At 43.7% G+C, this 23,092-nt stretch overlaps 1 long non-coding RNA gene across 1 annotated transcript in view; it reads right to left on the bottom strand.

Annotated features, from left to right (window-relative positions):
• The window catches only part of LOC121233499, a 29,035-nt gene extending 6,335 nt beyond the window's left edge, over nt 1-22,700 (bottom strand). Inside the window, exons 1-3 of the long non-coding RNA XR_005933076.1 lie at nt 21,494-22,700; nt 6,153-6,304; nt 4,830-4,958 (exon numbers count right to left, since the gene is read on the bottom strand). This is a non-coding gene — a long non-coding RNA (uncharacterized LOC121233499). The remainder of the gene's footprint in view (nt 1-4,829; nt 4,959-6,152; nt 6,305-21,493) is intronic.
• Between the last annotated feature and the right edge of the window lie 392 nt (nt 22,701-23,092).

Raw genomic sequence — 23,092 nt, 5'->3', positions numbered from 1 at the left:
CACATGTGCAAGCAAAGCAAAACAGGGAATTCTTTCACCGCTTCCCATCGGCAGGCAGCCGTTCAGCCATCTCCAGGAAAGCAGGGCTCCACGCGTAACGGGTACTTGGGAAGACAAACGCCATCACTCTGAACGTCCCCCCCTTCCTTCTTCTTCCCCCAGCTTTATATGCTGAGCGTGATGTCATATGGTCTGGGATATCCCTTGGGTCAGTTAGGGTCAGCTGTCCCAGCTGTGTCCCCTCCAAATTTCTTGAGCACCCCCAGCCTACTCGCTAAGGTGAGAAAGAAAAGCTAAGTTTCACAGCCATGGTTATCCTACATGGGACCTAGAGGAAACCCAGACCAAAGGCAGTAGTACAGCATGGATGCAGCCACCCCACTCCAGGGCAGACAAACCTCGAGCAGTGTGAATTTGAGCCAGTCTTTACCACTTGGTTGTGGAATTATAATCTGGAGTTAAGGTTATTACAGTATTTGTACATAACAAGAAGATACGTTTTGTGTCTTTACAGCCTTTCAGGAAAGACTCTTAAAGCAATTTATGAACACTGAGTTTCCAGGGAGCCCAGTGAAATTCCTGTTAAGAGTTTTGGAGATGAATGAAGCAATGTGCTGTAAGTTTAAGGTACTCATTCATCATCTCACAAGTTATTTAGCAGCAGAAACCCAGAAGCCTTTCTGATACTTGGGAAGCCCATAATAAATGTTATGAGATGACAGAGGGTTCCCAAGGCAGGGGCCAAGACTGATAAGGCAAGAGTTGCATTCCAGCCTCCTATCTCATGTTTATTTCAATCTGATCACTGGGCAGCATTCTTTCCAGTGGAAGGAATAAAGCGGGAATCTCCTTCTTTCCTTCCTTCTGAAGGGCTAGGCTCCATTTCTGGGCAGACCACGAAGATTTACCTTATCAGGAGAAATTCCTGTGCGGCACAGCCTGACAAACAGCTCAGCTGTGTGCAACGTGCATTCGCGCGCTGCACCAAGAGGAAGAGCTGGCGGAAGGTGCACTGCTCTGCAATATCTTGGGGACAGCTAATACTGTAATGACAACACGATCAAGTCTGAATGGTCTGAGAGCTTTAATGAGTTGTAACAGAGCTCTCCTGTTGGGATGATGTGGTGACAGAGGTTGCATGGTCTGCATAGTTCAGACCATTCCCCAGTACATCAGCCCGTGCCAGGCAAACAACGCAAGTTTTAAACACTCTGGAAAGTGCTTCCCATGTCAAAGTCACCGGCCAGGGTTTCCCGCTCTGTTGTTTGAATACAGGAAGGGATGGCAGCTGCTACTGATAGCAGGAATAAGTCTTGGCCTTATGAGGAACTGTTTTTCTCAGAGCTGTCAGGAAATCCTAGCAAAGGCATCAGCAGCATGGCACCCTAGAAAGGCCCAAGGCAAAGGATGTGCTGCTGCTAATGTGTTCAGACAGACAGTGCCAGGACCTCACAGTGCAGGAGGTGCTGAGTGTCTCAGGACATCAGTAAGAGGACAGGCTCCCACCAGCCAAAACACAGCCCGTGACCGTGGGGACCTGTGGCCAGGACTGCTGCACCTACATGCTGCCTTGTCACCTGGGTGAGTTTGGTTAGCAGCTATGGCATTAGTGTCATCGGCACCTGTCTGCTTCATCTGGCACTCTTGTTGACAGCATCCTGAGGGGGAATAAGGAAATAAAGGCACCTTGAAGCTTTACTTCTCCTTTTCCCTCAGAGGTGAAGCCCTGCAAGATCCAAATATCCACTGGCAGGGCAGCTTGGGGAAGCTTCTCTCACAGCTACGCTTGCTATATATGCCCTGGGGATGCCCAAAGGATTTCAGTCTCCCTCTGGCTCCTTTAATAAACATTACTTCCAACGCAAACAATTTAGAAGAAAAATTTTTGGACCGCAGGCTCAGCTTACTGGGGAGGAACAACACGCTCAAACGGAAGGGGAGTCCTGGGATGCACTCTGCATGCAGTGGATCCAGCTGGTTTGGTTGATCTCACTCTAGCCATAATCTACAAGAGCTTTTGCTCAGCTGGGAGGAAACTCTCCTGCTTGAAGCTCTGTTCCAGCTGCTTTTTAGAACCAGCACTGGAAGAGCCCCTGTCTGCATCATGCCACACTGCAGAGTCACTTACATCTGCCCACCCTGTATCTAATTAAATCCCTGTATCGACTACTATGTCCCAGTCAGAAAAGAATGATGTTTTGGTTTAATGAATGCATGTTTTTACTACTCTCTGTGGATTTTTTTGTCAGTTCGGGGGGTGGGGGTGAGGAACAGCCTAAATTTTCACCTGTATTTGGGACCACGCAAAGATTAGACTTGATTTCAGCAGGAGCCTGTGGGCTCATGTAATGCTGATAATAAATAATTGGGCACATTGGGAAGGGCAAATAACAGCAGTTTTCTTTCAGGTTGTACAGTGGTATCTGTCAGGCAGGTAGGATCTTTTCCGGATGTAGAGCATTTTTGTCTACAGGTGGGATGCTCTACAAACAGTAACAACTGCATATTCCTAATACCTTTTGCAAAAGCCTCCAATATCATCTGTTAAAAAGCATCTGGAAAATCCACCTTAAAAAAACCCACACCAATGAAATGGCCTGCCAAGCTGCAGCTTTCCGATCCTTCCATTATAAAGAAATTTGCTTATGGTGCAATTTATGTAGGCTCCATATTCCAGCAAAAATACATCAAGTGGTATCAGGTTACCAGAATCAGTCCTAAAGCAACTGTTTCCTAGAGGGGAGGAAAAAAAAAAAAGCAGCAGCAGCTTGCTTCACATTCAGTAAGTCGTTGTGACACAGAGCTCTCAGGAAAGTTAACAGGAACATGAGAAATGAGGTGGGGGGGGGGGGGTTTCTTATGAAAACCTAATATGGTAACTAAAAGCAGAGGAAACACCCACTTTTCAAAACTGAACCATAATCAATTTTCCAGCAAGGACAGTGTCTCCAGACAGCAGTCTAGCTGCTACAACAGAACCACAACAACAATAATATCCCTCCCTCTTCTTTGAGAAATTTCTTGGAAAAAACATTGTTATCTCTAAATCTTCAAATGCTGTAAACCCCCTTGTTTGGGGAGTTTGATGGTCAAAATGCTTTGACCCTCTGTTTGGGGTCAAAGAGGCTTCCTGAAAGAAGATCTAATACTACAACCTCCCACTCACTACAGATAAGCTTGTGTTCCATCTTCCAGCAGAAACTCACGTTTCAAAGACATGATTTGGAATAAAAATAAAGGGTTTTCATCTTTTGCTGAACTGCTTAGGTTTTGCTGTAAGGGAAGCAGATATTAGCAGAAGCCAATGCAGCTGCTACAGAGGTGTTTTTTTTGTTTTGTTTTGTTTTGTTTTTTTTTTTTAAAGAAGCTACATAGCTACATGAAACCACATGTTCAATTAGTGGGAGTTAGAATAATTTCTCTAGAATCCACAATCATACATTCATTAGCTGAAAACACCAATTTTTACACAGGGATTTTCTCCTTACTTTTCCCCACTTATCTGGAGCAGCAACGGCAAGCACACAAGGAAACTTGAGCCCAGACAGTTCCTTATTTCAGAGGTTAACCTGACTACTAGAAGAGCACTTTTACACAAAGTGGAAGTGACCTATTTAATGACTGTGACTCATTTTCCTCTTTCTTTAGGCTGGTAGTTAGCTGCCATGCCCCCGTTCCTCTCACCCCCAGAGGAAGGGATCTTGTTTTGCTGAGCATATGTGTGTAGCTTTAACTGTGAAGTATTGCAAAATGTGCTCTGGAGGCGAGGCTGAGCCTGAAGGACCTGGATCTACATAAAACTTCAGCTTTACAGAAGTCTTATTTTGGCAAGCAGTAACCCTGTAGTTACACAGCTGGGTATTGTCTTACAGGGTAAATGCAGGCAGGCACATGCTTGTTTAGAACATTTTAAAAAATTAGAACTGCAGAAGATACTGGCTTGTCTACTTACTCAGCTGATGTGATCACCCACTCCCATTGCTTCACTTGGAGCCATAAGAACAAGGTGATCCTGAAGAGGTGACACCCATGTGAGGTATTTCGCTTACATACTGGCAACAGCAATTGAACTTTTAGAGCTGATGCTGCCTTGTGAGTTTGGATAAATGAGAGTAGGAGTGCAACACTGAGTATTTGATCTTTTAAGTTTCTTTTTGGAAAATGTGAACAAGGCTGCATCTTGCTCTTGCTATCCAAGCTTGCCTGTGACTTTTATTCATGTAGCCATGAGATCCTAAACATGCCGTTTAGTTTCGGGGCACTTCATAGTAATCCTCTCATGAATAGTCACTATGCATGCAGAAGAAGAGATTAAAACCCAAATGGTTGACTCATGCCGATCTAAAGACTGGCACGCTGCAGACTCATTAAGGAATAGCTCTCTGAGCTTCCTACACGCATACTCGCCGTGTGACGCTGCCCCTTCTGGGGCTCCAACCTGCCACTGTGACTAGCAGCTGGGTGCTGTGCTCTCCCCTCGCACTCAGACCTTCCTCCCAGTATAAACTGCCAGGAACCCACCATCTCCCTAGCCTGACCAGGTCTTTGTCTTGCCACCAGAGCCACTGGTGGTGTGGCATGTATTCTGGTGGGCTGTACAGCCACAGATCTGTTATTGCTAGCGCACTCAGAGACGGGCCTGGGTTCTCCTTTGCACGGCTGGCTGTGGCTCCGAGTGGAATGACCAAAAAACCTGCACCATTTTCTATGCACACAGTTCTTTTAAAAGTAAAAAGTGGTAACTTATCATATGGTAAAATCATCTCTCCGTTTCAGTTTCTCTTTCTGCTAGTGCTTGATGCTTCTCTACCTCTTGTAGCTTTTCTTACCTTGTCTCTTATAGCCCTTTCTGAAGATCTTCATTATTCTGCCCTTCTCTGACAACCACAGCAATCTCCTCTATGGGCCAGTTCTTCCAATCATGCCATGTGCAATTTATATGGCATTAAGCATCAAAGCTAAAGAAAAAAGCAACAAAGAAACCAGCCCTAAAAACTTGGCCAGAGACTTTTTACATGGTGTTCTTTCACCACATAGGTTCAGTGCCAAGCTGGTCTTAAAATAAACTTCCTTTGACAGTTTATATCCTCCAACCTCCTCCCACCCTCACCAGATAGTTCCCCTCTTACCAGCCTCTTTCATTTTTCAGGTGAGTTTTTAGATACTGTATAACCTAAGAATCCAATTAAATAGCAATCAAATTAAAACACTTCATCACTGAGTAAAATGTGTAAGGACTCATGCTGAGGGCGTGAGGAGAACTCAGCAAGCACAGAGCAGAGACTGGCAAAATGCTCAGAAGAGCAGACACACAACCAGGCGTTGGTGATGGGGCGGAAGATGCCTCCTAGAGTTTCAAAGAAGGTCTTCTCAGAGGAGATTTTGTTGCAATACAGAAAGTTCCTGAGCTGCTGAACTGAGAGGAAGCCTGAAAAAAAGGACCCTTCCTGCCAGGACATAGTGGGCAAGAAGGAATTCAGTTTCCAAATGCTTTCATTTCTGTTTTGTCTCACTCTAAGTTTTATCTGTTTTAAAGCTTTGAGAATCTAGTTTCTGTTAAAATAAAACTTGGGTTTGAGTTTAAAAGATCTTTTGCAGTCTTGGGAATGCTCAACTTAAGAAAAAACTTTGGCAGATCTGCCTCAACGTTCTGGTCAACTTGGAGTCTCATCACACCACCTTAGGTTGTGAAGAACACACCCATTTCGGTAGTGAATAACAAGAAATAAGCATTTCAAAATGCCACACTTTGTCAAAATGCCTTGCAATATTGTGACAGACACCTATGTCCTGCCTTCAAAGATCTGCACGTTATTTTTGCTTGGGGAAGAGACGTTTGCTTCCTCTAGTAAAACAGAACACAGAATCTGTCTCAAAACTTTCAGAATAACTAAGATGTAACACTGTACAAAGCACACAACCTTCTTGTCTGCATTTACTTGCATGACTCTTGCTGATCTTTGCTGTCATATGAGATTTATCTCTCGATTGTGTTACAGTGGGGAATCAGAATAAGCTCCATAGGGAAAAAGGTCATTGGAAGAAGGAACAGATGAATCAAATGGCTTATTCAGACAGTTAAAGAAAATGGAAGGGACTGGGTCTTGCAATACCATTTTTGCACAGAAGGGCAAAAGGATGATTACTGTTACCTGATACACTACACAATTCCTTGCTTTGCAAACATAGAGTCATTGGTACTGGGCTCATCGCCATCATACCTGAGTATCAGACAGACTTTTCTTTTTTAACTGGCAGCAGCATATCCAGTTCAAACAATGGCCGGGAGTCTTCAATTTGTTAACTGAAAAGAATAAACCTTTTTAATACGTATGCATTAAGGCACAGCATAAACACAAAACCCAGAATAATTTAGGTTGGAAGGCACCTCTGTACCACCCCACCTCTGCTGCACAAAGCAGGCATAACTTTCAGGTTGCTCACAGCTTCATCCAGTTAACTTTGGAAAACCTCAAATGATGCATTTTATTTCAGTCAGGAGATCCCTGTTCCCAAGCCAGTCCCCTGCCAGGATGGCTCATTTCCTTGCCCACTGGAATGGACCATTCTGGTGCTCCAAGGAGACTCTTCTTGAAGATCAAACAAATGTGAACCTCCTTCACACTGCACTATGGCAGCTTCCCGTGGTATCCTGAAGAAGATGGAATCTGCTCTCCTGAAGTCCAGGATTATCACCCTGCCTTCCTTTCTTTCCTTGGGAGCTTAAATTTTACCATCTCACAGTCACAGTAGTGTCAAACTGTGATCTAAAGGCAGGCTGTCAGGTAAACAGCAGAACAGTCAGAATATCAGCTTATTTAATAGCAAATAGTTTCAATACAATCCTTTATAATGCAAATATGAAGCTCAGATAAAAATGTTACTGTGATGCGAGGCCAAAATGAAATGCCAGTGAGAGTGCCTAGTGTATATCTTCCTATTACTCATCATTTTAGTTTTTCCTTGCAAGTTTTACCCAGCAATGAAATAGTTAACAACATGAAATTGTATATTGCTGCATGACTTAAGCAATAACATGCCACTAAAATGAATGGCAAAAGTTCAGATCTTTGAAGATCTTGCTCTGCCTGCCTGTGGACACCTTTGTATTGCTTATCTTTAGCTTACTTTTTCAAAACCATCCCTACAGCCAATTGAGGGCCAGCAGGATGTTTGTAAAACATTAAAGCCAGGGGACAGAGCACAAAGTGGCATCCTCTGTGAGGCAGACTCATCTTGTGCTGCCTGTGAGCCAGCTCAAACTGCCCACACAGTATGTGTCCACATGATTTGTATGCTTCTGCTGGGTCATATACTCCCTTCCTCCTCCCTTTGTCTTCTGTATCTTTTCATAATTACTTTAAGAACCCTTCGTGCAGACGGAACAGCAGAAAAGGAACACTTAGAATTGACATGGCCTTATCTCACTTGTAAAAATAAACACGTGTATATGTATGTGCATGCATGTATGCTTGTATGTGTACAGACATTAGAGTTTAGTTTAGTGTTTCTTGTTTTTCTGCCTTCCCATTCCTGCCTTCTTGACATCCAGAAAGAAGTTGCCATTAACAATAGTTTGGAAACTAGTGAGCATGAATTTATGAATAGAATTTCATTTGCTGTGCTATTTTGTCAGTCATTAGTACTTCATTTTACATGCCATCCATAACATCCCCAAACCAGAATCTGATTGACTTAATATGTTTTGGCTTCAGCTAATAATAACTATTCTATTTTAGAGACATAAACCATTGCTGCTAAAGTGTGGTCCTAACGAGGAGTTTGTGTTGAGGAAATCAAGGTCTCGATTTGACCATGGCAGAGAGTTACAGCCAAAACACTTTTAATCTTTTATTCAGTCTGCCAAACAAGATGTCGCTGTATTTAGGCAGCCAGGCAAAGAAACCTCTAGAATTTCAAGTTACTTCCGATGCATATACCACATGTAAACCAGAATGCAGATATTATGCTACAGTAAATAAAAGCATGAGAAATTCCCAATAGCGCTAACATCCTGAAAAATATTGACAGCTCAGCCTTTCATGGATCCTCTCAAAACGGATGAAGAGCAGTCTGTCGAGAAGCAGCTTAGTAGACTGCCAGCTCCTTTTCTGTCTCTCCAGACTGTAGCCAAGATCCTAAAAGTTATTCAGCCACCTGGCTCTCACTTGAACAACTTTGGGGGTCTGGGCCTCAATGTCTTCTGTCAGGGTCATGCAGATCTCTTTAGAGTTCCCTTTACTCTGGGCTCCCCTTTTTCTTTTTTTTTTTTTTTTTTTCCCCCCTTCTTCATTTCCTATTAGAGTTAATTACTATTACGTTTATCACAGCAGCATTTAGGGTAGTCAGTGCAGAGCTCTACTGAATATACAGATACAGGTTCGCCTTCTGTCCTCATCCAGCCTGTGACTAATAGTGCTGCTCCTGCACCCTTCCCAAGTCCCACGGTAGTCATGGATGGATTGAAAGCCCTCACTTTAATGAGGTGTCAGGTGCCCCCACAACCCACCTCTGTCAATGCAATAATCTGGACCTGCTTTGCTCCCAGCAGCTCACAAAGTACTTCATCTATATCATCGGCTCTCATCTGCGGAATGGCTCACAGTGTAAGCTTTCAAATCTATTATTGTAATACGATCCTTCTAGCAATTGCTATTGCTTTTAAAACCAATTTGTTCTGCACTCAAAGGCCTCTAAGCTCCCATAATATTAGGATTGGTGCCTGCACACTAAACTCTGCTTGCTAACAGAGGTCTCAGAAAACTATCTGGTTACATATCAGGCTGATGCGGAAACAGTGAAAAGAGAAAAGGAGAGAGACACATTTAAAATACACTTACTAGTCTTTCTTCCAGAATTGCAAAATTCCCTCTGTTCTAAATTAATGATGAGCAGTTCTCCACATACTTGTGCAGTGTAATAGCTGTTTGAAAGCTCTTTCTTATCATAACCCAGTGTAAAATGCTGATCTTGCACAGTAGTTCTGAAAGAAGGTAGAAAGCTGTCGTTTTAAAGTATTTTTAAATACACTTAATACGCTATTACAGTCGTTGTTGGATGAATTTGAACTAAACAATGAGGAGGGTAAAATAACTCCACTCCTTGAGCACTTCAATCTCACTTAATAATGCAAGAGTTCAGAGGAACGAGGGGTTATGCAAAGCCCACCTGTCTATCAATCAATCAGCCCTTTCCCCAGGTACTCTTGAACCCAGTGGCCAGTTTCAATCATGTTTGAGAGTGCAGCAGCCTCTTAACATTTCACATTTCACAGAAATCCATGAGGAAGAGGAGTGGGGAAAATAGAGAAACCTAAACTAGTGCCCTTCCCAAGGGAAGGGCAGCCACGACCTGTGGCTTTGGTGGGCATGCAGCTCTAGCCTTGTCCTTGCATACACAGCCTCTTGCTCACCTACCAGGCGAAAATGGTGGATGGTGAAAATATGAGGAAATATTTGAGTTGAGGAGGAGGATGAAGAGGAGTTATGACTGTAAGGGAAAATGCTGAGGACATGGGATGAAGCAGAGTCTTAAGGGAATCAGAGAAGGAATTATTCTGGGGACACGGGAAGAGCCTGGGGACATTGTTATGAGGAAGCCTTAAGAGACCAAGAAGAAAATGTGGTTATTTTGGTGGAGACCATAGGAGACAGGGGATGCAGATACATGGGAAAGCAGAGCTTCCTATTTATCCTTCTTATGGGTCAGTGTGGAGTATACTAACGTGCTACACGAGTCTAGAGATTACTTTTACGAAGTCCAAAGCTTTCAGTAGAACAGATTCAAAGTTATCAATCATATGACATTTCAATGTCTTAGAAATGGGACTGATTTCCAAAGCTAGACCTAAATGTATAACTACACTGATAGAGAGGCTTGGCCTTGACATTGCTTTTAACCAAGTGGCCCGAACTGCAGTTCTGCACCCCATCACGCTGCATTGTTCAACCCAAACTATCCACACGGCGGGCCTCATTTGCAAACCAGAATCTCTCTAGAAATCTCTCTAAGGGTTACTTGCCCTTCCTGATGAGTTTGTGTTTAGCGGTGGGCCTTAGAAAGAAGTAGCACAGTGAAAAGGAATGAGAGGGCAATACAAAGGGACCACTGCTGACAACTTCTCCTGTTCAAGGCCAGCAGTTGTCAGTGGACACGCACTGGGAAGGAAGTTTGAGTAACAATGGGAGGAAACTGGGGAGCTTCCAAGGTGACCCAGGTTATTGCCAGGGGCAAGCTCAAGGACTGCTGGCAGAGCTGGTCACCAGCCCACAGACTGACCATAAGGGTCAACACTGGCATGGACTGGTGTGCCTGGACTTTGAGCTTTAGCATAAAGGTATTACCTCTGGCTCAGGAGCTTCCTCAGACAACAGCTGGTAAAATTTAGCAGCATAGGCCACTTATACTCTTCTGTAAGCATTGTCTACCAGCTACTGCGTGACAAGGGTACTGCACTGGAGGACTCTCGTTCAGATCTTCTTAGCCATTTTTATGTTCCTATAAACCTAAACGTATGTCTCGCTGTCATGGCACCACACAGGCCAGCTGCTCCCTAAAGCAAGGTGAGCCAGGACGTGATGGGACCCCAGGGCCAGCAGTGCCTGACCTCCCCAACCAGGGCCCATCCACAGTATCTGTATGAGGTGAGCAGGGCAAACCTGGAGATGATTGCCAGAACCAGCCGAGAGTCCAGATCATAAGGCAATGCCATGGCAGTGAGACAGGTCTGACGTCAAGCTGGAAATTCCATCCATATGTCAGGGTTAAGACCAGGTCTAGTGATGGCTCGGAAGGTCCACAACAACAAGGCTTGGCTGAAGTCTAGCCAGGACGTCAATCTGCAGGTTGAAGTCTGGAACAACAAGGCCCATGGTGAAACAAAAGTATGGACATGGACAAGCTGGAGAGCAGCACTCCTCCAATACAGCTCAGCCAGGGACTGATAGCCCTGGGCCGTGCTGAAAGGGGGCTTCTGGGCCCATGGGTGTGGGTGGAAGCCCCAGCTGAGGCTAATCAAGGCCATTAAGGCTTATTAGTGCCCTCAGGGGCCTGATTTACACAAACTTGATAAAGAAGATGGGGTGTGGCTCAAAACGGTCAATGGGATATCTGAATCTATTCAGCAGTAACAAAGAGCCTGTGACAATATCCCAGCAGCAGCAAATACGTACTTTATTCTGGCCCAGAGGCTGGTGTGGCTAGGCTAAAAACATGCACTGAGGATGGCTTGCCGCAGGGGTGGGAGTTGCATTCCCTTGCCCATGCTATTGTTGTTGTCTTTGCATTTCACCTGTAAAAACATACTGGGAAAAACAGGGCTAGCATCTTGTTAGCTTTAAGACTTCCTCAGACCCACCTGAATTTAATTGAGAAAAAAAAAAAAAGTCACCTTCAAAGGGCCAATGTGCTGAAAACACATACATACAACATACACATGCACTCACTTTTTATTGAACTTAGATCTACAAATGTAGATCTTATGTTAGGCAAAGCAGACAAGTGTCTCTTCTTGGGACTGCTTTTCTATCGCAATTAATTTTGGCATCTACTGAAAGGATAAGAATTATATTAGTACTATGAGAGTGATTATGCCAGCCAGTTGATTATACGAAAGTGACTATGTTAAAGCTTTTGGTAGGCCACTGAGCATTCCCAGTGTGAGCTCCAGAAACATGAGCAAATTCAGGCTCAGCTGAATTGCTGATTCCATTATTAAAACTGCAGTGCCTCCTTGTCAGCCAAACTTTGTGCTTAGCAGAGTGTTCACCATCTGCCCCCAGTGCAATATTCATAAATGTTGCAATCAATACACAATTTGGGAGGTGTGGGCAATGCTGGAAGGTAAAAATATTCTTTCTTTGCCAGATACATGTTAATTAGTTGTTTCATTTTGCACATACGGGACAGTAAAATGTATTTGTGTTCTTGCCAATAAAGGAACATTTTCCTAACGCTCCTTAGCCACATCGTATCTACAAAAGGAGAAGGCTCTGATATTTCCTGTTGGGTTTATGGTTTACATTACAATTCATACACAAATGCTTTTTGGCATCTAAATCCTGAGCTAGATGTATTTTTAAAATTATGTCCTGAAATAGGAACTTCAGAACACTGTGTCGGCATCTGGCAGATATCTCAAGAGTGTCATGAACTGTTACTGCTTGAGGAACTTGGCAGGCACTCCATGAGCCCTGTGCATACCTTAGAAGTGTGTAGAAGTCCACTAACGGCTTAATTGTTGAGCATCTGTATAGCTAGTCTCTGTAATGGGCATATGTCCACACACCAACCTCAAAACCATGTGGTGGTCCATGCAGATTTCACAGGATATATCCAAGCTCCTGAGCAATGAAGGCTACTCAAACACGAGTGACAGCAACACACTATTTTATAAAAGCAAGCATTTCCTCGCTAATCAGTCTCACTGCTCGAAAAATTTGGCATGTGTGTTTCCATCCCTGTGTGTTTTACAAAGTGCTGATACGCACGCTAAAGCTGAAAGCACTTTATAAAGTGTTTGGGCTCTCAGGTACAATAGTGTTTCCTGGAAGGAGAGCACAGGGAGCATTGGTGAGGCCCTAGGTGAGAGACAGTGGTGAAGCCAGTGGGCCCCAGAGTATGAACACGTGGCTGGCCATGACCACCATTGTTGCCCCAGAATGGAAAAGATAACCACTCCTGGTACAAAGTGGTGCCACGTTGGGACCTACGGGATGCTTGGTCATTTTGTAGGACTTTGCCCCTAACCTAATTGACATTGTAGCCATACTCTGTGACTGCTCAAGAACAGTAGCAGCTGTGCTTGTAGACTGAAGTTTGCCTGGAAAGCAGATTTCATATCTGTTTGCTTAGCTAGGTCTTTGCAGACGTCTTTTGGTGGAAGTTGTATACATGATGTCCTTCAGAACATCCCTGGTCTGCAAACATGCTCTTTCTGGACAAATTTTGCTGCTTTAAGAAGACACACATGTACCATACACTTCCCTATGGTTAATGACAAGGCAAAATTTTTGCCATTTTTGAGGGTCTTCATGGAAAAAGTTGCATAAGTCTACACAAAAATGTTAGTATTTTTTCATGGTTTACTTATAATTCTGGCACAGAAACCACATAGTAGCTCCAGCACAAAAAACAATGGCTTTGGCACTGTCTGAGCCAAGGAACTAATGGCTGGAAACCCAGGAGCCCTACAGGGTCGAGCAGCAACGTCAGGGACCTAGGAAAGGGAGCCGAGGCAGATCACCATTTTCAACCTGGGCATGCATGCCACAATGAAGTGTAAGACAGCTTTTCTCAGATGCCTTAGTGACACTTAATTCCTTTGCCTCCTGTTTTTTAACAGAGCAGAGAAATCCCCCCGATTGGGAAGACTGCGGAGAGAGGTGCAAAGATCAAAGTGAAGACCATGGAGTAAGTCAGTCCCACAGCCCACCTCCCGCACGGAGCAGGAGAGAAGTAAAAGACCGGAGTGTCAGAAGAGTAGGGCCCGAGGTGAGAGGCAAGTGCTCCTTTGAGGCTTATTTAAGACACCAGCTTTCCTAGAGCCGAGCGCCTTGTCAGACCCGTCCTCTCTAACAGTAGCTGGTATCTGCCCTGGGGCTGTTAAATTTTTACAATAGTTGAAATGAACCAGAATGCTCCTGCTGTCTATCTCTGGGCCTGAGCTGCTGGGACCAGGCAGGAGAACTCGTCCCCCTGGGCCCTTGGCTCCAGTATTTATTGCTTCTTGCCACGCAGTTTGGACAGTTGTAGAATGTGTCACAAGACGAAACTTTTAACTCTGGCCTTTATTTAATTTGACACTGGGTGAGGCCTTTATTCTACATCTTTCTTTAGTGGATAGAAATGTGTTTGGTCTATATTAATTTTTTGTTCTGTACCAATGGTTGGCATTGATTGGTTTCAGCTTTTTTGCACTATAAATGTTAAAATAAACAAACCAAGGTCCCAAGTGGTGGTCAGGGATTTTGCCAGACCATGGGAAGTAGTGGGTCCCGAGAGACTCTGAAAACCACCCAGAGAAATACAGTACAGAAAATCTGCACCGAGCAGGGATAATAATCTGTTCCAGAAGCTAGAAAATATTTTCCAGGAGACTTGGCAATTGTGGCTTGAGATGGAGAAAGAGAGAAAGAGAGAGATGGATAGAGAGAAACTGCCCCTTTTCCAGGAAAAATGGAAAAGTCTGAGAAAAGAAAAGCCCCTGCTATTGCAGGGTACGTAGCTACAAGGAGAGATTTACTCAGAAGAGGGTTTGCAGCTCCAGAGATGCAGAGACAGTTCTTCACCCACCCATAGAGTCCAGACAGGTAAAAGCTGCCAGAAGTCTCTGTTTATGAGAGAGATGACAAATAAGGCCGGTAGATAAGAATGAAAAATTTAAACTAAACTGTACCAGTCTCTTAGACCTACAAAATGAGGGCTAGAGAGGTCAATAACTCATCTGGTCTGAGCCTCCCAAAGCCAGTTAAGTCCTTAGGATGAACCATTAGGTTTTGGACAGTCATTCTCATAAGGAGCCCAATGGCTTGTCTAACAGAAACTTGTCATTTAGAAAGGCCTGGAGCTTTGATGTGACGATAACTTGACATGAAGAACTGACCTCTTTCTTTGGCAATTTGTTTTAATGCTTACTCTCACTGTTAAACATTTCTGATTATTTTCTCATTTGAATTTGCCAGCCTTCCCCTTTCAGCTCTTGGCTTTTGTTGCGCATTTCTCTGCTAGATTAAGAGCTCTTTAGTCCATGACATTTTCTGCCAGGAGGGAAGCATCCTCTGTAATCGAGTCATTTCTCATTATTTACAAGTCTTTATTAAACTCAACAGACTGACTTCTTCAAGTCTTTGCTATGGCCTTTTTCTCTAGACCTTGCATAATTTTTGTGGCTGTTTTCTGCACCCACTCCAATATTTCAACAACCTTCTGAAACTGTGGGCATTGAAACAATCTCCCTAATACTGTACACAGCGATAAAAGCACATCCCTGCTCAAACTGGCTTGCGGTAGTAAAATTTTGTCTTTCTTATTCTGAGGTGATCTTTTTCAGTCACTATCAGAAGCTGACCTGGATTCTAGTCACTAATGAGGTCCCACTCCCTTAGGAGCTTTGCTGGTGTCTCTTGCTCACATGCCCAAAGTCATACTGATCACCTGACTTGGCTTCGAAAGGTCAAATCATCAAGGACATTTGTGAAGTTTTCACCTCTTTTTTATAGCAGAGATCAGCCATGCATCTCTCACCTGAACAGTTTGCCAATGTGGCAAGATAGATTCTACCTCGCTTTTACCTGTGACCCACAGCTGATGACTGAGATGCTGTAGTCAAACTACAATCTAACTGCTTATTGGTTCCGCCTGGTCATATCTAAGCAGCACTGAATAAGCTGCTGCATGTGGATAGCTATCTGAAGGGAACCAGCTAATGAGCTCTTTGGAGTGGCTTCAAGCCCTATGTTAATCCTTTTGGAAGAAACCACACAGACATTGTATGTCATTAGTTTCTTACAAGAATGCTATGTTGTAAACCAGTGTAGACTTCTAGTGACTGTGTTCCCATCTAATTTCATTAACAATTCATTTTTCTGCTGCCTATGATCCCTTGTCAGGCAAACTAAGCTGCAGTACTGTCAAGTGTGCTGGTGACCTCCTGTGACATTGGCTGAACACTCTGCGTTGTTCTAGTGTCCTGGTGTTTCAAGATTCACTAAAAATTAGTATTTCTAGGCCAGAATCTTCTCCATCATCTCTGTAGGTCTCTTGACTGCAAGTTTTCTAGGTCTGCTGATTTTCAAAATATTAATTCTGAGTCAGTGTGGTTTAATATAGTTCTCTCTTATGTGTGGAAAGAAGGCATTTATGCTCATTAGCTTTCTGGCTTTCAAATACAGATAAGAATGGAATAAGTCTATCTTTTCTACATGACCATTGATAATTTTATAATTTTTACCTATCAAGGGGCCAATTCCTTGCGTCAAAGCGGTCATATTGCTGCTTATGACACAAACACATCTGCCCCATTTTTACCTGTCTTCAGCTGCTTTTTACATCTTCCATGTTACTAAAGCTCCAAACTTTTTTCTCTCTGTCTTATTAATACATAGTTAATTTCACTTGAATATTGCTCCTGCTGACTGGAGACAATTTTCTGAGAGACACTAAAATATTCATATGGTCTGAAGTATTGGCATCTGGGTCATTCTCTAAAAGAATCTATCTCATCTCCTGCAGTAAGGAATTCAGGCTCTTTTGTGATGTGCTTTGAATTTCTAAATTTTGAAAACTTGAATGAGGGTGAATGTTGCAACTGTGTGGATCACTTTAGATCAGCTTTTACTTCCTTTTAACTCAAGCTTTCTTTCTCTCTTCAGTTTTACCAAATTACTAAATCAGTTTTATATAAGTGTTGAATACATTTGTCTCTAAGTTAATAATCATTAGTCTTCTACCTTTTTTTCTCCCAATGCCTCTCAGTTCCAGGAAACTCTTTTTATGAAAATATGTCTACGACTCGTCAGCAGTGTCTTCCATTTGCCCCTACTGACTCTCATGCTGCTACAGGCAGGCTACTATCAAGTTTCAGTCCAGTGCCTAATTATCTTTATCTAGTATAAAGAAAACCAAAAGATTTACCTCTATGGGCACAATACCCTTTTGTTAGAAATTCTTTTCAGACAAGGATTATCTTGTAAGGGAATCTTACCTCTTCAGAATTTTTTTAAAAATAAAGCAGTTAGTTAGTCTTATCTGCTCCTCCCCAACCCTCCCAAAGTCTCCATCTGTGGCCTTGTGCTCGAAACAAGAGCAAAATGGGAGGAGGGCTAGAGGCAGACAGACAGAGTAAGGCTGACTGAGAGGTAGACAAATCAGTGAACTTACTTCATGGACACTCTTCTCAAGCCTAATCTATTTCCACTGTATTAAGCAGTGTATTTTATTTTAATCTCTGGAATGCCTCTGCCTCTTTTCTACTTAATGAGACATAATTAACCAATAGCTGTATTTACCCTAATCCCTTTTTATTTGACACTCGGTTATTAAAACCTCGAAGCAGTATTCCTTAGAGTATTTTCAGTGTTGAGAGTATTTCTTCCAGTGTACAAAACTCTAATACTGGTGCAATTAGACATCATGTGGAATGCAGTATTCTGATTATAACTGCCCACCCCGATTTCCCTATGTGTAGTGTTTTTAGTTTTGTTTTTCCTGTAACAATATATTCTTATCAGAATGGGGAGAGCTTAAAAAAAAAGTTGCTGTTTACTTGTGTCTGAGTTTTAAGTCCCCATTCTGGAAAGCAGAAGAAATAGAAAATGCTGTTTGATGGCAAGAAATGACAAATGGAGTTCATCTATTTTTTTGTGTGAATAGACAGAGCTGGTCAGTGATGCCTCTGGCTGAATAGTTTTCTTAGTTTCTGTTGAAATTGAACATAAAATTGTCTCCTGTACCTTGTGTATCAATATTTTTTCTACCATGGTGATGATAGTTAGGGAGTCATTAAATTTGAAAACAGGAACATAACTGGATAAATAAACCTAAGGGATCCCAACCCATAGAGAATTGGTATCCAGGTATTCAGCCAACCCAAACTGAAAATGTTTATGTAAGAAAAGGACTTGTATTTCCTGTTCTGCGCCAGGGCCCTCAGTAATTAACGTTCCAATATAAAACTCTTCATTCACCAACGCCATGCACACATTGTGTGGAGCTCTTGCAAAAGTCCTGAGCAGTCCCGAGCTCAGTAACAAGCATAAGCTGGAGTTGTCCGAAGCAGGTTTAGCCGGAGCCAGAAGAAGCAGGAGTGGATAGGTAGTAGAAAAGGGAAGGGAGACAGTACAAAATGTACGGTTCAGGTATGAGGCAGCTGAGAGTAAAGAGCCTGTAGCTAACCCAAATCAAGAAAACCCGTTAAATCCCAGCACAAGGTCATCTCCAAAGGAGCGGACTGTATCCCACACACTCACTGATTAACGGCTCACACTGAAATGGCCAGGGAAGACCACTCAAACACTCACACCCAGACAACAGGCTGGTTGACAGGACTCCACAAAGGAGGAATCAAAGCCAGGAATCCCAATGCCAACTGCAGATGTACATTTGCATTCTTCCTCCAGCCTCCTTCCTAAATCTTGAAGGCAGCAGATTGGATGGTCAGGTGACACCAGAGAGCACCATCCGAGATGGTTGTTTTATTGCTGAAAAACTGAATGGTATTTTGAAACAAAGATTTTGTTTTGGCCTAGCCAAAAGTGAAGGCACTGAGAAGACTTGTCAGAGCCAAGGAAACTCTGTCACAATCCCTCATGCCAAGTACTTTGCACTTCCAAAGTAATCACAGTGCTGTATCCGTAAACACCCATGGAGGGTGTGCAGGGCCTCGGGGCGGGAATAAGGAAGGAAGGGAAAGTCACTTACTGTGTGACCAACAGTGCTTGCTGTCTGGCAGATATGGTCTAAAACAATCCTGGAATTGAGAAATTTATCTGTTGTGCCTTTTTTGTTTGTTTTAAGAAGCTTTTGCCAAAGAAGATGCCACGTTACCAGGAAATGACTTTTTGATGTGTTACCATATTTTCTGCTGAGTTGTTCTGGACAAGTGACTGGACTGAATGCCTAGCTCCATGAAAACAGTTCAGATCAGGCCTCCTGATACATGGGAGCTGTTTTCCATTGACACAGGCTGCTTTTTAAAAATATTTATGAAGGTGCAGTAAGCATAAGCGACGCTGGAAAGACTGGTGCCATGAATGTTTCTGACCTGTGTTGGTATGCTTTTCTCAACATAAACCTCCTCATCGCATCCCGAAGCAAAGCTGATGTGGGAACAACCATTCTCTCTCCTCGTTTCACATGAAGCTGCTCTCTGAGCTAGACCCCAGGCACAGGGTGGTACTAGCAAGACCCTGATCAGAAGACCTCTCCACACTGCACTTTGGGCAGAATTTGGCCCATTGAGTAGGGAGGGGGAAAGATGGGCAGGCACCCAGGCACACCTTTGCTTGGTGTTTTAATTTGGCCAGTCCCTCAGATGAATGTAAACAATCACTAGCCAAGATGAGCCATGGAAAGAAGAAATATGCTGACAGGCACGTGGCTTTATCTAGGCTGCCTGTAAAGGGAGGCAACGTGACCGCTTTCAGTATCAGACTTGTTTACTTCCACCTTGTGTGGGTGAGCCGGCGAGCCCCGGCTGTGCTTGCAGAGACAGTCCCACACCGGGCACGTGGATGGGACCCACACTGTGCTGCTTGTGGAAAGACTGCCTCACAGGCACCACATCAGCCTCCTCCCATGTCTGCTGTGGCTGAATCCCAAAGCGCCTACCAATCCCCTGGTTCAGGGCACAATCCAGCCATTCCTGTGGGAACATGGTCCACCTGCAAGCTACCATCCACAGGGAGGGAAAGACACTTGCTCTGTAAAGGAGTGAAAAATATGTTTGTCTCTCCTTTAAAGATAAAATACTGACTTATTAGCAAAGTATTCGTAAAAAGATTTTGTTGATCACTGCTTTGCAAAACATGAACTGAGTTTCTCTCGGTAAAAATTTTCATAGGATCCATTTGGGGCACATCTATCACATTTTCAGTAAGTTATTAAAGATATATCTATTCAGCGCAGAGGTTGGTTCTGACACAGTTTGCTTCCCACAGATCAGCCATCACTTGGAAAAAAAAAAAAAGCTAACCCTAAAAATCTCTTTTCAAGATTAGTGCAGTCATGATGTCCATCAAGGGAGCAACAAGGGGAAAGCTTTAAGGAGATGGGAGATTGAATTGACATATACTAACAGTAAGAGTGACTGTAGTTGTGTATCTTTTGTATCTTTGCAGTGAAAGAAAAGTTATTTGAATGCTTTGCTGTGTTTCACCATAACGTCATAGATTTTGAAGTTGAAAGAGATGGTTAGTTTTGACCTGCTCCATCAGGAGTCAGCTATTTCTGAAAAATTTCTTTGGATAGCTTGCTCCAGTAGCTTATTTGGCTCACTACAAAAACCGATCATTTACACATGAACTTGGCAAATGTCAATTGCTTCCATTCCAGTTTGGGAGGTTTTATTGCACTCTTTTGAGAAGAGTGGCAGTTGTGTAAATGAGGCCTTTTTAAGTCCCATTGGCAGCACAGAAGGGGCTAAATTTGCCCTGTTACAAAGAGCAGCAATTTTCATGATTCTTAGAAGCAGATCTGTCCTCAGTCTTGCAGGCATGTCCAAGAAGTCCTGCTGGGCTATTATTTCCAGATTCTGAGATAATAGCTTTGAGGAGGTGACAAGTGCCTGCTGGTCTGGAGCATCAACCAGCAGTGCGCAGCGGGAGCGGTGTAGGTTGGGCAGGTAGAGCAGGACACGTGCAGCCGCGGGCTCCAGAAGCGAGGGGCTGCAGGCACGGGAGCATGAGCGAGAAAAGGGTGGCAGGGACCTACACCTCCATCTGCTCAGCAAAGAGATCAGCTGCAGATGACCATGGGCTGGTATCAGTCTGTCTCATCTGTTAACTGTTTTTTTCTGAGCTAAACATGGTGCTGGCGGACAAATAAGAGTCCCTGGAGCAATGGAGAGAAAAGCCTCACTGAACGTTAGAAGTTGGCTTTCAACCACTGTGCACAGTGAGATTTTTTTTCCTGATACTAATTTAACAACTGAGGAAAGATAAAGCCAATGAACAGATGAAATATGACAAATTTCCTAGACTAGCTAGAAATGAAACGCAAGCAGTGGTGTCTGTGGTGTAGGAAGCAACCCTCTATTGTAGCAGCTCCTGCAATTCGGTTAATGTTTGTGGGGGGCTCCAGTCCAAACCCTGCTCTGTCATACCTGGGTTTACTGGCACGTCCGAGATGTCCTAACCATCACAGCAGTGAAGAGCTCACAGGCCAGATCCCAGCCCTAGGACTGCTTCTAACTTCCAGCAATTTCTTGTTATTGATAGGAGCTAGAGCAGCAATACAAACCATTGTGGCTCTGAGAATGAGAAAAATGTTCATACAACAATGGTAGAAAAATATTTTGGATTCCAGCAACAACTATGAGAATATGAGTTTTCTAGGGGCATAAATTTGTTAGTCCTCTAGGATAAGTATGCCATGATAAAATACAGCGATAAAAAATTACTGACTGTATTGCTCAGGATGGCGCATAGAGACGGGGGAAGGCAGGAGAAGTAATGTTAATAAATCATTGCCCTGTCCAGCGGGCTTCCATTATTGAGAGAGAAGGGCAATTACCAAGGCATACCGCTGCCCCACTTTCAAAGTTTAACATTCCTGTTTGATATCTGATCTAGCAAACAGTGTTAGGAGGTATCCAAGCAGCATGCACAGCACTTTAAATGATTAAGGGAGCAGGGTGCTTGAGCACGTTGGCATTCTAGGCCATAGCTCTCCAGCAATTAAAGACATACATACATATGCACCTCCTTAGATACTTACTGATACAGCCCAAATTTGGTTTCAGTGAGAAGGGGAAACCAAATTCTAGGCTCAGTCTCACCTGTGTGATATCTGAGGCTGCTGCATCCCTGAAGCAGGTGGGCTTATGCTGCCAAAATCAGAAGCTGCCTCTACTTCTTTCCTTTCTAAAGCGATGGTTGTGCTCCCACTGGACTCCAGCTCTCCACTTCCAGAGAAAGGTCACAGAAGTGTTGGCAAGATCGGGTGGGCAGTTCAGACACAGCCACTTCTTTGCCCTCCCCAAATAACAGGCTGGCTGGCTCCAGATCCAGTGACTCCAATTCCACTGAACAGACTCAAACCTAGAGATAATTTGTGCTCAACTCAGTGAGCGTAATGCCTACCCTTGAAAATAAACCACAAAGCTACAAACTTGCTTCAGCACAAAATTGCAAATACTTCCGTTTCTGCATCTGCATTTATCCCCTCCTGCCTCCAGTGATCACTGGGGGACTGACTATGAATTAAGAAAACAAAAATCTTTCATCTGATTGCATGTTTGCCTGTCACAACGTTGCTGCCACCTTCCACAATGGTCCCAGCAACCTCTGATAAATTGGAGAATGCTGTGCCATGGGTTGGGGTGTTAATTCTTACCTGGGGGCTCTCACTGACCTCTTGTCTGAGCCTGGCACCCCACCTTGACTCTGAAGCCCAGCTACAAAATAGGGCTAACGAGACTGACCTGGCTCACTCAGGTGTGGATTTATGTGTGTGTGTGTGAACACAAGACTAAGGACTGCTGTTAATACAGCAGCAACACTAGAGTTAACATCTTCTGGTGTTGTACATTGAGAAGAGAGAAAGGAGTTAGATGGACTAATTGAGGCAAATTTTTATAAATATCCACTGGACACAGAGTCCAACTGAGTGTACAGCCCGGTATGACCTGGGTGTTGAAATATCAGTTTGGCTTGCTTGACCTTTAGACTCGCATCTTTATTTATGGTTTGAACCACCCTCGCCTCCCCCGAGCACAGTCAGGGTTTAATCATTTGGAAGAAGAGGGAGGCAGCACTCGGAATAGCTCTAGCAGTGATGGGGTGAGGATAAAAGCCAAGCAAGCTTTGCAGGGAGAGCTACTTACTGTGTGTATTTGCTTTTGAATCATGCGTCAACTTTCCATGCCACTTCTGTGTCACTTATCAAGCCTCTTGTAGGTTCAAAACTAATTTACAGAGCAGGGAGGAAGCTTACTGGAACCAGCATCTCTATACTGCAGGTCAAATGCTCCGTTGTTTTCGCTCCGCTTGGTCAGTAGCACAGACCTCCCCTTGCTGCTGTGCTGTACAAGGGAACCTGGAGTGGAAATGTGCAGATGGATAGGCAGGGTTGCAGCCTGCTAACCCTGAACTAGTTAAAGCTGACATATGCCTTTCATAGTACTTCACATCAGCTTGGGTTATCAAGTTCACAGGCTAAAAGTTGTCATTTGTTCTCTGACCAAGATACCCATTTCACTCAGGTGCTACGGCTTTCTTGTGGCTTTGGGGACGACCCACAGAAAAGCTTCTTTCCTGTGGAAAGACCCACTGATGTACCCGACCTATGTTGATTCCCCATAGCCTGTCTGTTGTGGATCTCCTCTCCTCAAGATTTTAGTACAAGAAAGCATGGGACTGACTCCTCTGCTCCTGCT

This window comes from Aquila chrysaetos, chromosome 8 (genome assembly GCF_900496995.4).
Source record: "Aquila chrysaetos chrysaetos chromosome 8, bAquChr1.4, whole genome shotgun sequence".
Classification (NCBI taxonomy): Eukaryota; Metazoa; Chordata; class Aves; order Accipitriformes; family Accipitridae; genus Aquila; species Aquila chrysaetos.
The sequence above is the reverse complement of the archived record's forward strand: the minus strand, read 5'-3'. Positions and strand labels throughout refer to the sequence as shown.